Raw genomic sequence first — 21377 nt, 5'->3', positions numbered from 1 at the left:
CTATATATGTGTTGGTTTGGCCTTCTATGCTTTTTAAATAGTAAGTAATGGTATAACACCCAACAAATATTGATGGAATAAAGGAATAATTATTACAGCTGACTAATGTTCTTCATTTCTTCAGAAAAGGAGAATGAATGCATAGATTTTTTAGCATGAAGACAAAACTATATATTATAGAGGCCAACACTGTAAAATTATTAATTTAATTATAATAGGAACTTTGCATTTAAACCTCAGAATTAGATTGGAATGAAAATTGACAAAGATAACAAAATAAAACAGAACGATTAAAAAGTTACTCCATGATATGGTAACATGGGACAACAATCCTAGAGGAAAGCACCATCACTTTAAGAAGTTCTCAGGAAGAAATGAAGTATTTTTTAAATTAATGGAAATATTATTCTTTTCTTCATGAAAACCAAAATAAAAGTGCTCATTAAATCCATATGCTTCCAATAAAACAATTTTCTAAACTTTCAATATAGCATAATGTCCTATACTGAGGGAAATTAAGATTCAATTATCATTTAGGGCACACAAAAATAAGCTAAGTATTTATATTTTTAGTATGTATGGCAACTTTCCCATGACTATTTTTCCCCTAATGGTTTTCCTTCATAATATAATTTTCAAATATACTTGGGTTCATGGATAGAGATGAGTTCATTTCTTTACCAAAAGCTTTTGGAGGACATGGCGCTAGCTGAGTAAAATGCTTCTTCATGTGATGGAAACTATTTTTGGTAACTTTCATAAATGGCAAGTTCAATGTGTCTTATGCTGGAAATACTAAACATTTAATTACATTATAAAGTATAAGTGTTCTGTATGTGTTTATTAAAAGAAGTTATTGCATCATACCTCACAAATAAAGAACAACTAAAATTGGAATTTGGCATAAATGCTATCCTAAGAGAATTTTAATTTCATTAACATCTGTATAAATACTTGTTGATAGGCTGTTTATGGCTTCTTCCTTAACCAATCCAATCTGCTGTTGGAAAGTTGACAGTACTGGCATGAAACCAATAACTCTCTGAGAGCCATTTGTGTGTGACAAGCAACAACCTTATTCTTTAAAAATATATTTAAATATATATCTATCTGATCACTAAGAAAAAATGACTTCATGAATAAAGAAGAGGATTGTTGCTACAAATGTTTTGAAACAGAAAATTTGGGAATAGAGCCAAAGCTATATGTAAGGTCAAAGGATAACAGTGGTATTAATCACTCTTTACATTTTTCACTATATTTTAGGCAGACAGGCCAAAAAAAGTACAGGAATGAAAGATAGTTTCTAGTTTCTGACATTTGAATTAATTTCCAAAATCGGTCTCCTTGGAGGGAAGGATAATGCCTAAGGTGTATGAATGACCTTCACAAGAACAATGACAAATAAAAGTGACTTACTACATTGTAAGTTTCAAAAGATTGAGATTTTGCAAGACTATTTTTTGATATTATAGAATTGCTAGATTTAAGTAAATCCTTCTGGAATAATGGAATAATCCTTTAACAAAGAAGATGTGATAGTGCTTATTAACCAAGTTTAATAAGCATTCTGTATTCATCTTAGGCATACTTGCACCAGATAGGTAGTATGTTTTGACATTTGTATTATTCATTTAAGCTGTATCTCCCTTAAAATTACTTTTAGAGTGTAATGCCAAATATTATATAAAAGACAGTCTTTTAGTCTCTTCCATTACAGGCACATGACTCAGAAAAATAATCCTATATTACTCAAGTCACATATGAATGAACATATAATGTGTCTCCATGTTTGCTTTCACCAGGGCTGGGATTAGTGAGTGGCATAAGTGACATACTTGCATCTGGCACAAAATGCAAGGGAGTGATGAAATAGTACTGAAGATAAATAATATTTTACTATAATATTTAAAATCAAAATTAATGCAAAAATCCATGGTGAACAAATATCAAAGTTTTAAATGACAGGATCAGAGCTAGCTGTATTGAGGGGCAAGAAGAAAAATCAATGATATTGATCCTGTGTAACATATTATTTATTCATTTATAAGTATAGGTAATAGTAATTGAAGTGTCAACAGAACAACCCACTAGTCAGAGAATTTTAAATTGTTTTCTATTGTTTCCCTTGAATATGGCATACAATTTTATTTTCAATTAGAAGGAGCTCTGAATTGTGATGTGAGAAACTGATTATAAGATGAATTAGTTTGGTATAAAAAAGTAGGGGCTATGCTTCATTCATATTATTAACTTCTTAGCAAATAACGTGAACATAATAAGTTGGCTATTTCATTTACAAGCTGTGTTGTTGCATAAATTATTTACCTTATCTGTGCCTCAGCTTTTTCCTCTTAAAATGAATATACTATAAAATGAACATACATGGTGCCTAATATATAATGATAATTTAATTGCTATAGCCATATTGCTGTTGTTTCTCAAGAAAATGAAAATAATTGCATAATCCTTGGCCTTAAGGCTATGTCAACTGGCACAGGCCAAGCTGGCACCTAGCCTGGAGGTGAGGCTAGGTATATGAGTCTCCAAACTCAATCTAACTTAAAGGTTCTAAGGGTTCACTGGAAGAATGGAAATGTTCAAGGATTTACCACTAGAAACAGCCCAGTTTTCTGGGGGTAAGTCTAGGAAGTGCTCCTTAACAAAATTCTAAATGTGTAACAGAATTCTTTTTTAAAATTTATTTTGTTTTATGACATATCCTTAAAATCCTTAGTGAGTTTTTTATAATGAAATATCAATTTCTAAGAGATAAGAGGGGCATACGGTCATAATTGATTTTAAGTTATTTCAAATGTTTAGGAATTTCTTAGTAATAACCATGAAGGAGGTTCCATTGACATGATTCTTTCCTGTTTCACCCTCTCAATTTAATTATCCTTGAAAAATAGACCTCTATCTAACCTAGACTCCCTCAGGGAGTGTTAATATGGTAGGTCATCCAAACCTGGGCGTACCCAATAAAATATTGGAGAATGATGATGCAAATTGGTTGGTTTTCAGAATAGTATGGTCATAGTGACCACATAAATATTATTACCATCTATGTTTTTGTAAAGTTTTAGGCTTCAGGTTCCTGATTTGTCTAATTTTAAATTTAAAAGAACATCTATTATTTACTCATTTATGTGTACTTATTTAGCTGAGTCAAATAATTAATTTAATTTCTTTTACTAGTTTTATTTCAAAAAATCCAATAAGTGATGCTATATTGATTCATTAATCACAGAGGCTTAAAGTACTCAAATATTCCTAGATAGCACTATAATCCTAACTTTTACATAAGTATGACAAATATCCATGGCATATATATCTACATATTCATAATGCATTTTCCATTATGTCTACTTATTTTATTTTCGTAACTTTATATTTGTCAAATTGAACTTGCTATTCTGTTACAGAGATAATTTCATATAAAATTTTGAATAGATATTAAGTATTGCTGGAATTACAAAAAGCAATAAGTAGAAAGTAGTTTTCCTCCACAATTTTAGTAGCCCTCTAGCCTGCTGAATATTTAAGAGATTTTTTAAATGGGTAGTTGATGAAAATAACATTTTGATTTTCATGATAGATTTTTTAGAAAGAGAAACTTATGCCATGGAACTTTATTATAGATAAATCAGGTCTTTCTTTTTATAGATTTCATTTTTCATTCAGAGACAGCTAAAAGCACTCCTGCCTTACACATGAGCTAGCAGATAAAGAAGTCAATAGAGGCATTGTGTTTTCCTTACAAAAATCATTTTCAGCTTTAGACTCCTATTTAGAATATAATGATTTATGGAAGATCTTTTTAATCATTTTAATTTTATTGTGTGATAAAGCACACATATAAAAGATTGCCTAAACATATAATTTTATGAATATATTATAAAGAATTGTTAAATTTATATAAATTATAATTGTATAAATAAAAGATCACAAATATTCCATGAGACCTCTGATCATTTCAAACACAAAACCCTCCCTCCTCATCAGAAACTCTACTGAAAATCTCTTACTTCTGTTTACTAAAACCACTGTACTCAAGTTTATAACCTTGACTTTATTGATTTCTTTTATAACTTTTACCTCGTAGATATTTAAGCAATATAATCCAGTTTTATTTGCTTTTGAGCTATACATAAATAGGACAGTTATTTAGGTATTATTTTGTCTTCATTTGTTCAATATCATTACTAAGATTTATCTGTTTTGTTGAATATAAATCTAGAGCATAGCTTTCTATTGCTGTGCTGCACTCCATTGTATAAATGTCTTGACAGTTTGCCCATTCCATTGTTGATGAGAAGTTACAGAAGAAGTTGCAGTGTTTTGTATGACAAGTTTACTTGCCATACTTTATTCATCTTGTAGAATCAGCTTTGGCTATATGAGGATTCTGATTTTCCATACAGAGTTTTGATTCTGCTTGTCAACTTCTTAAATATTTATTGAAATTTGAGTTTGTATTGTAACTGTAACTTAATTTGGGAAGACTTTAAATTTTTGAAAGTTAGTCTTCCAATTTGTAAGTATACTTAAAGCTTTTTGTTAATATTTTTGATAATGTTTTATGACTATGCCTATCAGGTATTACACATCTTTTGCCTGGTATATTATTTGGTGCTTAATTGAAAATATTATTATAGGTTGCAACATTTCTTTTCTTTCTGCCTGCTTACCCATGTGATCAGATTTAAGATTAGGGTTAATGTCAGTTTTGATAAGTTATATTTTTGTAGGAATTTATTTCATTTCTTACAAATTTTCAAATGCATTGCCATGAAGTTATTATTTCTGTCTTATTGTAGATGGAAAGTCTGTATTATCTGTCATTCACCATTTTCTATTTCTGTTATTGGATGCTTCTGCTTTCTCTTTAATTTTCATGATCAAAATTACCATGAGTGAATGCATTTGTTAGTACTTTCAAAATAATTTTGGTTATATTGATCCATTGGACTATATATTTTTCTATTTTATTAACTATTATTTTTATAATATGTAATGTTCTGTTATTGTTTAATCTTCTAAAAATCATCAATTTCTGCTACTCATGATTTTTAAACATTTAATTTCTAATCAAATGAGGGTTTTTCATGTTAAATGAGTATTTTTGGTTTATGAACTATGCAAGATTTTAATCCTTAGGAAAATGTTGAGATCTGACCTAAAGCCAGCATTTTTTCAAATTTAATAAATATTTTCTATGTGCTTAAGAATAACATGCATTTACCATTGGCCAAATGTCCTTTAGGTAAATTTTATTAAACTGGTTTATCAACAATATCCTTCCTGTTATTTTGAATATTATTCTACAAATTATTAAAAGAAACGATAGTAGAAATTTCTCAATATATTTGTGGAAAATACTACTTCATGGTACATCTTTAACTTTCATCATATTAGTTTTGAGGGTGTGTGTATTACTTCATAAAAATTAAAAGTATATCTTCCTGGTAAATCAAACATTTATCATTTTGGAATGATGTTCTCTTTTTCCCTCCTTAATGTATATTTTGTGAGCATTTTTTGTTCAGTTTTTTTTATGTACTTCTTATTTCAAACTTTTACTTTTAAATTTGCTTTTCTCTTTAAAAACCTATACAATCCTTCAGTCACTAACTAGGTCCTTCACCCATTAAAATGTCAGTTAAGTACTAACCCCATAGATTGGAAATGTTCCCCCAAATGCCTATCATGTGTTTAAGGCTTCACCTGCAGCCCTGGGCACATTGTCATTGTGGTACAATCTTTAAGTGATGCCACCTACTTGGAGAAAGTTAGGTTCCTGGAGATAATGAGACCTTGCTTCTCCTGCCTCCGGGCCACCATGGGGTGAAAGGGTTTCCTCTGCTACATCCTTCCACTCTAATGTACAGCATTGCCTCAGACCCAAAAATAACATGGCCAAGTATTCATGGAGCGAAACTCCTGAAACTGTGAGCTAAAATAAATCCTCCCTTAAGCTGATTTTCTCAGGTATTTTGTCACAGTTAAGGAATCCTAACACAACTAGTATGTTTAACTCTGAATACTGCCATAAATTTTCTTCAAAATACTCAATATTCTCTCCCTCACTTTGAACATAATTATCCTATCATTTTTGCCAATGTGTCTTTTACTGTAGTGTTTTTTAAATGTAAACATCCACCATATATTTCAGTTACCCCTTGTATGTTCTTTTTTTGCCACACATTGTATTGAATATTTTTCTACTGTATTCTTTCTTCTAGTATAAAAGTTATATTGCTTGCACCTATTCATTTACTTTTTTTTGTTGTTAAATTCTTTTATTGGTACATTTTAGGTATACAACACAATTACATTTCTCATAGGGAATTGTATCTTTACATAATGCATCTTGGTTCTTATTTTTTCCCCATTCCTAGCTCTCCCTTCACCACCTCCACCCTTCCCTATTTACAAAGACTTTATTTCCATTTTTTCCATTTCTCATCAGTTTTCCTTTCCCTTCTTTCCTTTCCCCTACCGCTTTGGACCTTTTCTTCCTATTTTTCATTATCAATTATTCAATCTAATCATTGGTACATTTAAGATATACAATATAATGACATTCATCATTGGAAATTTGCACCTTTACATAGTCTCTCTTGGTTCTTATTTTTCACCTTTGCCCAGCCCTCCTTTCAACCCCTCCATTCCTCCCTATTTACAAAGATTTTGTTCCTATTTTTCCATTTTCTCATATTAATTCCATTCCCTTCTATCCTTTCCCCTAGCCCTCCCACTTCCTTCCCCTTGGCCCCTTTTCTTCCTATTTCACATGACCTATTATACATTTTAGTCCTTATTTACACTTTCAGTTTCTCACACCAGAGAAACTATTCGGTATTTATACATGTGTGTCCTATTTATTTCACTTAAGAGTATCTCCTCAATGTGCATCCACTTAGCTCTAAATGTCTCTAATTTCTCATTTTTTATGGCTCCATTTTATTTTTAAAAACCCCACATTTTCATTATCCAGTCTCCAGTTGATGGGCATTTGGGCTGTTTCCAAGTTTTAGCTATCACAAACTGTGCTGCTATGAACATGGGTGCACATATGTCACTGTGGTATGATTCATTTAATTCTTTGGGGAAGATCCCCAGCACTGGAATAGCGGGATCAAATGGGACTTTCAGTCCTAGTTCTTTGAGGTATCTCCATACTGATTTCCACAGTGGTTGCACCAGTCTACACTCCCACTAGCAGTGGAGCAGGGTTCCTCTTTCCCCATAGCCTTGCCAGCATTTGTTATTGGTTGATTTCATGATAGCAGCCATTCTTTCTGGAGTGAGGTGGAATCACAGCATTGTTTTCCTTTGCATCTCTCCAATGACTAGTGATGTTGAACATTTTTTCATGTATTTATTTGCTATTTCTACTTGTTTGTCTGAGAAATGTCTGTTCATTTCAAATGCCCATTTTTGGATTGGGTCTTTAAATTTGGGAGGTCTGATCTTTTTAAGTTCTTTATAGATTCGAGATAGTAGACCTTTGTCTGAGGAAGAGCAGGTGAAGATTTTTTCCCACATTGTGGGTTGTCTCTTCACACTGTTGGTGGTTTCTCTTGCTGTGCAGAAGATTTTTAATAAGAAGAGATACCACTTGTTGATTGTTTGTGCTAGTTCATGGGCAACTGAGGTTTTGTTCATAAAATCTTTTCCTACACCGATGTCTTCAAGAGTTCTACCTAACATCTGTTCCAACTGGTTAGGAGTTTCTATTTTAATATTTAGATTTTAATCCATTTTGATTTTAGTTAATGCATGGAGAGATATAGGTCTAGTTTTAATCTTTGGCAAGTTTAAACCCAATTTTTCCAGCACTATTTATCAAAGAGGCTATCTTTCCTCCAGTGAAGGTGTTTGGCTCCTTTATCAAAGATGAGATGGCGGAGCGCGTCTGGCATTGTTTTCGCATCTTCTATTCGGTTCCACTGGTCCTCAGGTCTGTTTCTTTGCCAGTACCATGCTGTTTTTATCACAGTAGCTTTGTTGTATAGTTGCAGGTTGGGGATTGTGAAATCCCCTGCCATGTCTCTACTACCTATAATTGATTTTGCTATTCTGGGTCTCTTCTTGTTCCAAATGAATTTTTGGATTGTTTTCTCAAGGTCTGTGAAGTATGCTCCTGGGATCTCAATTGGAATTGCATTGAATCTATATAGCAGTTTTGGAAGTATGGCCATTTTCACTATATTAATCCTTCCTACCCAGGAGCAGGGGATGTCTGTCCATTTTCTGATATCATCTTCAATCTCTCTTTTCAGAGTGCTATAGTTTTCAGAGAAGAGGTCTTTGATTTCTTTCATTAGGTTGATTCCTAGGTATTTCTGTTTTTTGGATGCTATTGTGAAAGGAATTATTTGCCCTATTTTTCTCTCAGAGAGTCTGTCATTTGTGATGAGGAAAGCTATTGATTTTTGTGTGTTGACCTTGTAACCAGCTACTTGACTGAATTTGGTTATTAAGTCTAGAAGACTTTTGGTGGAGTACTTGGGGTCTTCTATACAGAGTATCATGTCATCTGCAAATAATGACAATTTGACTTCTTCATTTCCTGTCTTTATTCCTTTTATTTCTTTCTCTTGTGGAATTGCCAAGGCTAATGTTTCCAGAACTATATTGAACAAGAGTGGTGATAGTGGACATCCTTGTCTTGTTCCTGATTTTAGTGTGAAGGATTTCAGTTATTGACCATTTAGTATGATATTGAGTCTTGGTTTTTCATAGATGGCTTTTATCAGTTTGAGGTAGAGACCATCTATTCCAATTTTTTGTCGGGTTTTCATCATAAATGCATGTTGGATTTTGTCAAATGCTTTTTCTGTGTCTATGGAGATAATCATATGGTTTTTGTCCTTGGCTCTATTGATATAGTGTATTACATTGATTGATTTGCATATGTTGAACCATCCCTGCATCCCTGGGATGAATCCCACTTGATCAGCGTGTATGATCTTCTTGATGATCTTCTGCATTCTATTTGCCAGTATCTTATTAAGGATTTTTGCCTCTATGTTCATTAGTGAGATTGGCCTATAGTTCTCCTTTTCCGTTGGGTCTTTCTCTGCTCTGCTGATCAAGGTGTTGCTTGCTTCCAGGAATGAACTGGGGGCTATTGCTTCCCTTTCAATTTCATTGAAGAGTTTAAATAGTAGTGGCAGCAGTTTCTCTCTAAATGTCTTGTAGAATTCAGCAGTCAAGCCATCAAGGCCTGGGCTTTTCTTAGTTGGTAAGTTTTTAATTACATTTTCAATTTCATTGGTTGATATTAGTTGTTTAGAATGTTTAGGTCTTCTTCATTCAACTTTGGTAAATCATATGTATCTAGGAATCTGTCCATTTCTTCTGTGTTTTCCATCTTATTGGCATATAGGTTCTGGAAGTAGGTATTGATGATTCTCCAGATTTCTGCTGGGTCTGTTGTAATTTCACCCTTTTCACTCCTAATTGCCTGGATTTGGGTCTTTTCTTTCCCTTTTCTGATAAGGTTGGCTAAGGGTTTGTCAATTTTGTTGATTCTTTCGAAGAATCAACTCTTGGCTTCATTGATTTTTTTGTATGGTTCTCTTAGTCTCCATTGCATTGATTTCTCCTCTGATCTTTATAATTTCCTCCCTTGTATGAGCTTTGGGGTTGTCCTGTTCTTCTTTTTCTAGAAGCTTGAGGTTCAGCATCAGGTTATTTAATTGGGCTCCTTCTGTTTTCCTAATATGCATATTCACTGCTATGAATTTCCCTTGTAAGACTCCTTTCATCATTTTCCATAGATTCTGATATGTTGTATTGTCATTGTCATTTAATTGAAGGAACTGTCTGATTTCCTCTTTTATTTCCTCTGTGATCCATTGGTTATTCAGAAGTGAGTTGTTCATTTCCCATGTGTTAATGAAATTTTTTGAGTTTCTTTTGCTATGGATCTCCAATTTCATTGTAGTATGGTCTGATAATATACAGGGGATAACTTCAATTCCTTTGCACTTAAACATGTTCTATGTGTGAGTATGTGGTTTATTTTGGAGAATGACCCATGTGCAGCTGAGAAGAATGTGTAATCTGATCTTGTGGGGTGGAAGACTCTGTAAACATCTGTTAAATTCATTTGTTCAAGAGTTCAATTGAGTTCTGGTATTTCTTTGCTTATTTTTTGTCTAGTTGATCTATCTATTTGTGACAGTGGGGTGTTGAGGTCCCCCACTACAATTGTATTAGTGCATGTATGACTTTTCATGTCTGTTAGTATTTGTTTTATATAGTTGGGTGCCCTGGTGTTTGGTGGATAGATATTTATGATTGTCATCTATTCCTCTTGGATTGTTCCCTTTACAAGGATGTAGTGTCCTTCTTCATCTCTCTTAATCAGTGTTGATTTGAAATCTACTTGATCTGCAAAGAGGATAGCTACTCCTGCTTTTTTGAGGGTTCCCGTTGCATGGAGTATTGTTTTCCAGCCTTTAACTTTCAGTCTATGAGTTTCATTTTGAATTAAATGTGTTTCTTGTATGCAGCATATTGTTGGATTTTGCTTCTTGATCCATTCTGCCAGTGTATTTCTTTTGATTGGTGAATTGAGACCATTAACATTAATGGTTACAACTGAAACGTATTGACTTGTCATTGCCATGACTTTTTCTGTTTGTTGGGTTCTCCCCCTTGACATTTAATTTCTTGTCATGACAGATGGGTTCATTCTGCTTTGCTTCCTGGGGTTGTGATCCTCAATGTCTGTTCTTAGGATATTGTGTAAAATTCTTTGGAGTGCTGGTTTGGTATTCATGAAGTTCCTAAGGTGCTCTTTGTCATGAAAGTTTATTATTTCCCCATTAATTTTGAAAGATAGTTTTGCAGGGTAAATCAGTCTGGGTTGGAAACTGTTTTCTTTTAGGGCTTGGAATATTTCACTCCAAGCTCTCCTTGCCTTGATGGTTTGTGTTGAGCAGTCTGCTGTGACTCTGATGGGCTTTCCTTTGTATGTGATTTGTTTCTTTTCTCTGACTGCTTGTAGAACTTTGTTCTTCTGTTGAGTTTCTGGAATCTTAACAATTATATGCCTATGTGTAGATTGTTTTTGATCAAGGCTATTTGGAGTCCTATATGCCTCACTTATCTGTATGTCAAGTTCTTTTCCCCTGCTTGGGAAGTTTTCTGCCATTATTTCTGTGAAGAGATTTTTTATGTCATCTACACTCTCTGTTTCTTCATTGACTCCAGTCAGTCTTATGTTATTCTTCTTTGCATGATCTAGCAGCTGCTGGATTGATTTCTCATGTTCCCTTATAATTTTGAAGCAATTTTTCTTTTCCTGGTCATTAATTGCAATCTTATCTTCTATATCCGAAATTCTGTCCTCACATTGGCTCATTCTGCTGTATAGACTTTCAATGGAGTTTTTCATGTCCTGGAAATCTATTTGCATCTGTTTTATGGATTCCATTTGTTTTCTATGTTGGAATTCCATCATGATCCTCATCTCCTCTCTAAATTTGTTAGTCATGTCTTGCACCAGGAGTACAATTTCTCCTGTTATCTGAGAAATTATTTCTGATTTCATTTTTTCCAGATCCTCTTTTGTTGCCAGTTCAGTGGGTCCAGTTGGTTGAGTATCAGAGTGTTCCATCTCATTTCCCTTTGAGGTTGCTGTAGGTGATCTGGAAGTCTGGTTTTGAGACTTATTAATGTGTTTTCTCATTTCAACTGGGGGGCGAGTTGGGGGATGCTGTTGGGGCCTGCGTCGATCACCTCCTCTGAGCTGGAAGAGGTAGGACAGGGGCTGGGAGCAGTGGTAGGGATTGTGGCCCAACAACACCCTCCTCTGGGCCGGGAGCAGTGGGACAGAAGGCTTCATTTACATTTTAACCATAGAAATCAGAATATAAATTCACAGAATCTACAACTATTTCTTTTCTTTTACAGGAGAATCATAGAATATTTTAAATCAATTTAGCTCCATTCTGACTTAAATATCAATATTTCTCCAAATTTTACTTATGTATGATTTTACAAGACACTGCAATTATTATTCACATTATTAATTTGTTGGATTTTACTAACATATTTTCCTCTATATAAACTTTTTATCTTCTGATATTCTGGATCTTTCATCTGGGACATCTTTTGCTTAAAAATCCATTTAAAATTTTCTTTCATAATCATTATCCAGAAGCAATTTATGTTTATACTTGGTTCTTATCATGAAAAGATATTTCTTGATATAGAGTGCTAGTCTGGCTGTAACCTTCTATTATTCATATCAGTTTCAGATTATTAACAATCTTCCACTCTTTGGTGCTCTTAAGGTATCAGTGCTCATTCTAACTGCAAATTATTTGAAGGTCATCTGTCTCTTCTTTTTTTTCTTTTTCTGTTAAATGCAGTTTTACTATGATGAAACTACCTGTAAAGGGCTTTAAAAATACTTGAAGTACTGTTGACATATTAGCTATGTCATATTAGCTGGAATTGCTTTAAAATTTGTCTTTCTTATGATTCACTCAATGTCTTGTATCTATAGATTGGTATCTTTCATCCAGTTCAAGAAAGTTAAAGTTATTATCTCATTAGGTATCACCTTTGCTTCATTCTATCTTGATTCTCCGTAGAGAACTTCACTTAGACATAATTTATTTTATCTGAAATTTCTCTCATGTTTCATCTTTTTGGGTTTTTTTGCATTATGTTCAGTGTTTTTTTCCTACATTTTTCCAAATTCATTAAATCTTCAGCTCTGTCCTAACTGCCATTATACCCATATATTGAGTTTTTTTTCAAAGCCAGATTCTCATTACATTGCTCAGTCTGGCCTCAGTCATGCTCCTCCCAAGTAACTAGGATTACTTGTGTGAACAACCATATCTGACTTATAATTAGATTTTAATTTAAATTATTTTGTTTTATATCTCTAAATCTTATATTCAGTCTTTTCTCAAATCTTCCATCATCTGCAGATATTTCTAAGACAGTTTTTATTCCTAATTGACAGTTTTCTTACATGTTTTATAATCTGCCTCTAATTGTTTTAATATTTAAATTATATGTATAATATACATATATGTAAATATGTATATTTTTCTAATATTTATTTTTTCTGTTCCTTGTTAATCATGGTGCCTATTTTCTCATAAATCAGATGCATTTTTATAGAAATGGTATAGTTGCAATTGTCCTAGGTATATAGATGTGATATCATACTGAAGTTATTAAAATAAATCCATATGTTAAGATTCTTTTATAAATTATATTCTGAATGTATGTTTCAGGTAGTTTTCTTTATATTTTCAAAGTGGAAGTGTTGTATGTTTTTTTCAGCCTTCCAACTATTTCAGTTTTTTCTTTTCAAATTTTCTCTGTTGTATTTTAAAACACTTACAACCTTTCTTTGCAAGAAGTATTTCAGTAGTTTTAGTTTCTCCTTTTTTACCTTTCCTTTTAAGTATTTACTATGAGTATCTTTGATAACATCAAGAGGTAGTATACAACTGAAATATTCTCTCTCCATGTGGAAAAATGAAAACTGGGATACATTTCTAATGTATTTCACCATATTGAAAAAATATATCATTAAAATGTTGTCCATCTCTTTTGGATGCTCCAAATTTAACACATGTGGTAGGTAAAGAACTGGACAAAGAAATAGAAAAATTGACTTCTCATTTTAATTCTTAGTTCTATCAACTGTAAAAGAGTAGTAATACACGCTTTGCTATTCTATGAAAGAAAAATATTAAATCATTTTAGTATTGCAAATATTAGACTATTTAGTATTATAATAACAGACTATTATTTAATTCTTGTTACTGAGGATATACACAATGAAAAATATGATTTTGATTTTTGAGCAAAGGTTTGTGCAATTCCAAGACTTTCTCTCTGCTATAGAAAATGGCATGTTTCCAGGGATGAGGTTTTTTGCTAATTTACATAATACTTAACTTAAAATCATACCCCTCACTGGATAAATTTGAAATATTATTATAGTTCTAAAATATTCTATAGTAGTATTTTTAACATATAGTCATTAAGCAATAATTATGGTAATTTTGCACCCATGTTACTAATAGCAGTTTGCAAAATGAGTCAATCAAAAAGATGGAAACATGTCTACACAAGCGTAAAAAATAGCCCATAAAATAAGTAAATGAATAAATATCCAACAACAACAAAGATAAAGGGCCCACAAAGTAAGGATGATTCATTAGACAGCTACATGCATTTATTATTGACATATGTGTTGCAAAAGTAAAGGTTTCTCAGTATTAAAAACTCCAAGTGTCTGAAATTTATCTTACTTTCAAGTAGAAGATAAACTGATGCACTTTCATGAATGCAAGGAGAAAATAAAGTGATTGGGCAAAGGGCTTTATTCACAGCATAGCCAGAAACATGAGCATTAGTAAATCTGTGTCAGTCCACTTTGTCCTTCAATTTCATCAAAGGCAAAGTGAAAGATTGGTGGCAACCATACATTTGTTGTTTTTGTATCACAGCTGAGAAATCCCAAGCTTAAGAATTTAGGGGGTTCAAATCTTTTATAATTGGCTTTAAACAAAATTGCTCTTTGCACTAGAGGAAAACAACTTTATTATACTGGGTAACAAGCAAATTTGCCCTTTGCTTCTGAGGAGACACTATATCTCTAAGGTTACTTGGGATGGAAGTATTTTTGGAAAGATAGTCTGGAGCTATAAGACAGTTAGTATCACACCTCCAAGTGGTTCAAAATTTGATGCCCATGGAGAACTGCTTCTCAATGCTACCAGTATGATAACAACTTTGAATATAAAATAAATCACCTACTTATTCCTTCTATTATAATCCAGCGCATAGTAAAGCTGCATATAGAGATAATTTGTGATCTTGAGCATTCAATTTAAAAAAAACTTTCTCTTATAAAATGGTTTTCCTAATTTGAAAATCAAACAAAACACTAAAACAAAAACACATTTAAGTGTAAAATGAGAAAGAGAAAGGAGGAGACTAACTACTATCTTTAGGTCAAAAGCATGTCGTTTTTAAAATAATTTTGCAACAGAGAAACACATGAGCTGAAATTTATTTTATCTCTTAGTAAGCATTGACAAGAAATATGCTGTAAACAGTCACATATTTACTTATACTTCAAAATGTGTGAAAAAACTGTTCTTCAGAAAGTACTTACTATTTGAAAAAAAGTTATGGAATATTGTGGTTTTTAACCAATTCATACATATTTCCTATGGCTAGAATGCTTATCGTGCTTTGTCATTCCCATAATTTAACATCTGAATAGGTTTAGTGGAAATTTAAAATTCCTATGAGACCAAATATGAAAATTGTATTTCAAAATTATCCATTATTTTCCAAAAGTTATCCACATGAGAAAAAGAAGTTCTGTATTATTTATTACATTTGGTATATTAAGAACATTATAAAATGTCATTCATTTCCATATTCAGAAATACAGCATTTAAGAGAATTTCATGGGAAAATACAGCTTCTTAGTAAAATTCGAACGCTGTTGGTTTTGGAGTCAGAAACAGGTAGGTTTTCTCTCAGCGATTTTGTAAAAACACAATGATATATATAAAATCCTTAGACAGTATTCTGGTTGCTCAACAAGTAGCATCCCATGCTCTTTTCTCCTATGACAGCTACTTGAAATAATTAAATATTGATCTTAGAGAAAAGTTTGTTAGATACAGGTATTTACTAGATTTCCTCATCACAGTGGTTAAACCATGACCTGATGGTAGAGAATTTGACTTTATGTATTAGCTATAGTTATAGTTACAGATAAGCTAACAAATTAAAATTTATTTTTCATAGGTAACATAAAACTTAGTCATTTCCTTTTTCATAGGAGAAGAATGAGATTCCAAAAAGGACATGATTTACTCAAGATGTATAAGGAAGTTAGTGGCAAGTTAGGAGCTTTCTCCTGAATCTTAGACTAATGATCCTCCCATTATGCTACAAATGTTGACTACTGATAAGTTTGGGATTATCTGAGACCATAGTTGGGTGCTCTCCAGATTGTGTCAGTTTGAGTAACACTTAACTACTTGGGTCAGCATACTGGCGAAGCGATTTACTGAAGATAGAAGACTCACCCTAGAGATATGAGTGGCAGCAACCAGTAGGCGTGTAGCCTGAATTGAACAAAAGGGAAACAAAAAAGGAAGGCTCGCTTCTGTTTCTCCAGAGGAGCTCCAGTCTTCACTTTCATCTTCACCTTGTATATTGTCTCATGGCTTCAAGCGCAGGCTCATCACTTCCTGCACAGAGCCTTCAGCCTTCCATCGCAGATCCTGTGACCTCCTGGTGTAGAATCACAGGACACTACTGTGAGCTCCATGCCTTCCACCCTGACTGGATCCTTCAGATCTCCAGCACCCAGACAGCCCTTTTCCACTCTTCACACCTGACTCTACAGGCAGGCATTGTAAACTTGCCTTGTACAATTTTATATATTTATATGTCTTATAGTAAATCTATTTCTCTGGTGAGCACTGACTCCTACACTTTCCAAGCTTAAGAAAAAACTTAAGTCCATAGGAAAATGCCAATATTTTAGGTCATGTGAGTAATGAGAAAAATCAAGGGTATAACATTAAGTAACAATGAAAAACAGTATGTTTCTTTTGAAATTACATTTATATAGATAATGCAGTGTCAACAGACCAAGTTCATTTTTTTGTTAATCTATTTTTCTTTAATTTATCCATCATAGTCTTTGTTTCCAGAATCACTCAACTTTTAAGAATTTTATAATTTTATTATATTTTTATGGCTTCATTATATTTTAAACACATTTTCATCCAATCAAACAAAAATACTTATTTTATGTTCTTTATCTGATAAACCTTCTACCTTTTGGATTCAATGAACTGATCTTGCAGGTTTTATGTTGATGTTCATTCTTATGGCTTGTTTCCTGAAATGTTTAGTTTTGTAATTTTTTAGTCAGTTTATATTCTTTAGACCTGTATTATTTGAAATTTTAGAGGTGTAAGTTTGAACTGTCTCAACTGAGAAAGCTTTTCAGTTGCTTCTCCCAAATATCTGAACATACATTCTTTCTTTTTTCCCGGGCTGGTAACACCTTAAAGAATCTTTGCTAAACCATTACAGTAGCCCACTCTGCCCTTATCTTGGGTTATCTTTCAGTTATCTGTGGTCAAATGTGGTCTGAAAACATTAAGGGAAAATTCCAGAAATAAACTATTCATACATTATAACCTGCCATTCTGAGCAGCATGATGAAGTTTCTCACTGTTCTACTTTTATTATTTTTGGGGGGGTACTGGGGATCATACTCAGGACCTTGGGCTTGCGAGGCAGGTGCCAGAATCACTGAACTACTTTAATCCACCTAAGCTAAGAATGTCCATTTGTCCATCATATCTATGCAGTATATGGCACATATTCCTAATTACTTTGCATCTATCTGGTTATTGGATTTAGTGCTGGTGTATCACAGTGCTTGTGCTCCAATAACCCCTATTTTACTTAAAATTGACCTTTAAGACAAAAGTAGTGATGTAGATAATTTTGACAGGCCAAAGAGAAAGTGAAATTATTCTTTAAAGTGAAAAGGTGAAAGTTTTCAAATGCATAAGGACAGGAAAAAATATGTTTAGGTTGTTAAGATCTATGGTAAGTTACTGTTGTTGACCTCTTACTGTGTCTAATTTATAAATCAAACTTTATCATAGTTATGGATATGTCTTAGTCATTTTCCTCACTGCTGGGACAAAATACCCAAAACCCAGAATCTCTAGATGCTAGATCTCTTGATGCTTACTTGAGATCACAGTTTTTAGAGAGTTCAGTCCATAGGTGGCAGACTCCAAAGCAGTAGCAGCATGGCAGAGGGGCACAGCAGAGCAAAGGTGCTCACATCTTGGCAGAGAGAAAACAGAGAGAGAAAGGTGGAGCTGCAGACAATTATACTCTTTCAGCTTATGCCTCTAGTGACCCACCTCTCCTGAACAGGCTCTACCTCCTAACAGCAAGTCAGTTATAATCCCCCATCTAATCCTCTTCCAAATGAGTGCATGAGGTCTTTGAAGGACATTGTTTTCTGGTTCATTCATTTGTTTTGTGTTTTTTGGACTGGGGATCAAACTCAGGACCTTGCACTTGTGAGGCTGAGGCGGGCACCACTGAGATAAATCCCCTGCCTAAGGACATTCTTGATATAAACCACAATATCCCATTCCTAAAAGACTCATGGCCATCTCTTTATGTAAAATTCATTTAGTCCATCTGTAAGAGTTCCAAAGTCTTAACAGTTCCAGAATTTCTGAAAAATCTAAACAAAACTCTCCTCTGAGAAGGAAAGCAAACTTGTAGCTGTGAGCTCCTGTAAAACTAAAAAAAAAAGAAGAAAAAAGATTAACACTGCACAGATACAATGACCACAGCAATTATTCCCATTCCAAAAGGAAGAAACAGGGGAATGAGACCAAAGCAAAACTGAAATCCCACAGGTCAAACATTAAATCCCATAGCTAAGTGACCAGCACCTGAGGCAAATTATGGCCAAATGTGAACTCTACTGGCTTGAGTAGTCCTTACCCTATGGCACTGCCACTTGTAGCTCTCATGCCTTCTCACTTGGATTATATCTCTGCTTACGGCCTGTGGCATTTCTCGGAAGCCTTTCCATGTTCTTGTCTTCTTCAGCTTCCTGGACTCTCAACTCTCAGTTTCATCCACTGTTCTCTCAGGATCTCTTTACCTGACCTCCAACATCTTCTCCTGAATTTAGGTAGAAGCCTCCCCGATCCACAGTTCTTCCATTTAGTGTGCTTATAAAACCAGCATCATGTTGATGATGCCAAAGTCTCCTGCCAGCTTCAGCAGTTGCTGGGTCTCCTTGGATCATGGTTGCAGTGGCCTCTGAGTGCATGGATGACTAAGCACTGTGAAATGAATACCAGAAAACCAATTCCCTATCTGTCTCCTCTCAATCAGGGTGCTCTGGGGATCTCTTCTCAAAGCAGTCTTTCATTTTTGGATCCTTAGCATGGGAAAGGTGGGATCTTGCTGATTTCTCAGATGTTCTCAAGGCATCTTCTTCAATTGTCCTGATGTAAAGTACTTGGCTTCCTTTTAATACTAATCTTTTCAGTAACCAAGTTCTCTTCAGTCAAAACTTTACTGGGCCCAACTTTACACATGATTCCTTTCTGGTGTAACTAAAAACTTTTAAAATCACTTGGCTGTACCATTTGCTTTTGATTCTCATTGCAGCATGCCATAAAAGTCCCCAGCAGTACCCCCTGTGACCTGGCCTGAATGAACAGTGGGCTGTGTTTAAATATCCTACACCAGATTAGTCTCCTGCCCTTAATCTCAGTCTCCCACAAAGTCTCAGAATACAAGCAAAATGTAAACAAATTTTCTACCAGAGCATAACCCATGTTATCTAGAGTCAACTGACAATAGAGTCTTTACTACCAACTGAAACCTCCTGAACCTGGTCTTTATTGTCTGCATTTTCATCAGCATTCTCATCTTCTGAGCTCAGACCAGAACTTCCCAATAAGCTTGGCATGTAGCATTCTATGATTTCTCCAGCTGGCATCTCTAAACCTTTCCCAACTCCTCCCATGAACCAGTTCCAAAGGCTTCTAAACCACATGGTCAAGTATATTCACAACAATGACCCCACTTTTTTGTATCAAAATCTATCTTAGTCACTTTCCTCATTCATAGGATAAAATACCTTACATGCACAATTTAAAGGAAGAGAGGACTATTTGGGCAAATTATCTTTATAGAGGTTACAGTCCATACATAGCTGACTCCAAAGCACAAGCCACATGAAAGAAGGGACTAACAGAGAAAAACTGCTCATTTCATGGCATCCAGAGTCAATTTATTTTTGACAAAAGAACAAACACACTATAAACATACCATTATAAAGGTATAAAGAACAACTGGACAATGTAAAATACACAAAAAATCTAGACAAATCTCATACACTTCACAAAATTAATTCAAAATAAATCATAGATTTAAAGGTAATATACTAAAACTATGAATTTCTAGAAATTAACATAATAGAAATTATAGATGGCCTTTAGTTGGGTTATGACTTTTTAGATTCAACATCAAAGGCATAATCAATGAAAGGAATAGCTGATAATCTTGTCTATGTTAAAATTAAAAACATGTACTGTAAGAAAGACAATGAAAAAATGAGAAGATAAGCCATTGATTAGAAGAAAATATTTGAAAAAGACACATCTGTTGAAGAACTGTTACCCCAAAATACAAAGAAATCTAACACTGAAAACTAAGAAAATAAATAACTACTTTTAAATAATGAGAAAATTACCTATAAAAGCACCACAACAAAAATATTGATAATAAATAATACTTGAAAATATGCTCAACACTATATATCATTAAAAGATTGTAAAATAGAGAACAGTGTGATATCACTATGCACCTATTAGGAAGAAAAAAATCTAAAACAATAACACAACAGGGTATTTATACATTGTTGGTGGGAATGCAAAATTGCACCGTCACTTTGGAAGACAATTTGGCAGTTTCCCACAAAACCTAACACACTTAGTATATGATTCACCAAAACACTGGATTTAACCCAAATGGATTGAAAACGTGTATCCACAAATCCTTGAACAAGAATATTTACAGCAGCTTTATTCATAATTGCCAAAATTTGGAAAAAATCAAGATGTCCTTAAGGAAGGAGATGGATGAACTGGTATATCTATACAGTGGAATTTATCACTAAAATAAGTGAGCTATCAAGTTATATGCCAATGTACAGGAATCTTAAATGCATATTACTAAGTGAAAGAAGTCAATATTAAAATTTGTATAATTCCAACTGGATGTCATTCTGAAAAAGGCAAAACTAGAGAGACAGTAAAAGGATAACTGGAGGGTTTGGTGAGAGGAAGACATGCACAGTCAGAGTATAGGTTTTTGTTTTAAATTTTTTTTAAAAAGTTTTTGGTACCAGGGATCAAACTTGGGTCCTTGCACTTGCGAGGCAGGTGATGGAACCACTGAGCTAAATCCCCAGACCAACAAGTTTTAAGGATGAGAAACTATTCTATATGATACATAATGATTACATGTTATTAAACATTTGTCAAAATTTATAGAATTTACAACACCAAGGGCGAATCCTACCATTAACTATGTACTTGGAGTGATACTGATGTGACAAACTGTACCATTCTGGTAAGGCTGTTTATAATGGAAGAGATTGCATGTGTGGGCTATATGGGCACTCTGTATACTTTCCTTTAAGTTTTTTGTGAACCTAAACTATGTGGAAAAGAGCCCATTTAAAAGTTTGTTTTTCAAAAAGCATTACCAATTTTGGCACAGCT

At 33.6% G+C, this 21377-nt stretch overlaps 1 protein-coding gene across 4 annotated transcripts in view; it reads right to left on the bottom strand.

The window, feature by feature from the left end:
- The window catches only part of LOC101723938 (ALX homeobox protein 1), a 247726-nt gene that overhangs the window by 76733 nt on the left and 149616 nt on the right, over nucleotides 1-21377 (bottom strand). The window contains exons 24-25 of one of the 4 annotated variants that reach the window (XR_015443501.1): nucleotides 17801-17898; nucleotides 16107-16314 (exon numbers count right to left, since the gene is read on the bottom strand). The exons of the other annotated variants lie outside the window; for them this stretch is intronic. The gene's annotated coding sequence lies outside the window, so the exon portion shown is untranslated. The remainder of the gene's footprint in view (nucleotides 1-16106; nucleotides 16315-17800; nucleotides 17899-21377) is intronic. 4 annotated transcript variants of the gene reach the window in all.

This window comes from Heterocephalus glaber, unplaced genomic scaffold (genome assembly GCF_053883595.1).
Source record: "Heterocephalus glaber isolate CG9 unplaced genomic scaffold, H.glaber_assembly_v1.0 deba00001572, whole genome shotgun sequence".
In the NCBI taxonomy this organism is placed as follows: Eukaryota; Metazoa; Chordata; class Mammalia; order Rodentia; family Bathyergidae; genus Heterocephalus; species Heterocephalus glaber.
Note: the sequence above shows the minus strand (reverse complement) of the source record. Positions and strands in the feature narration are given on the sequence as shown.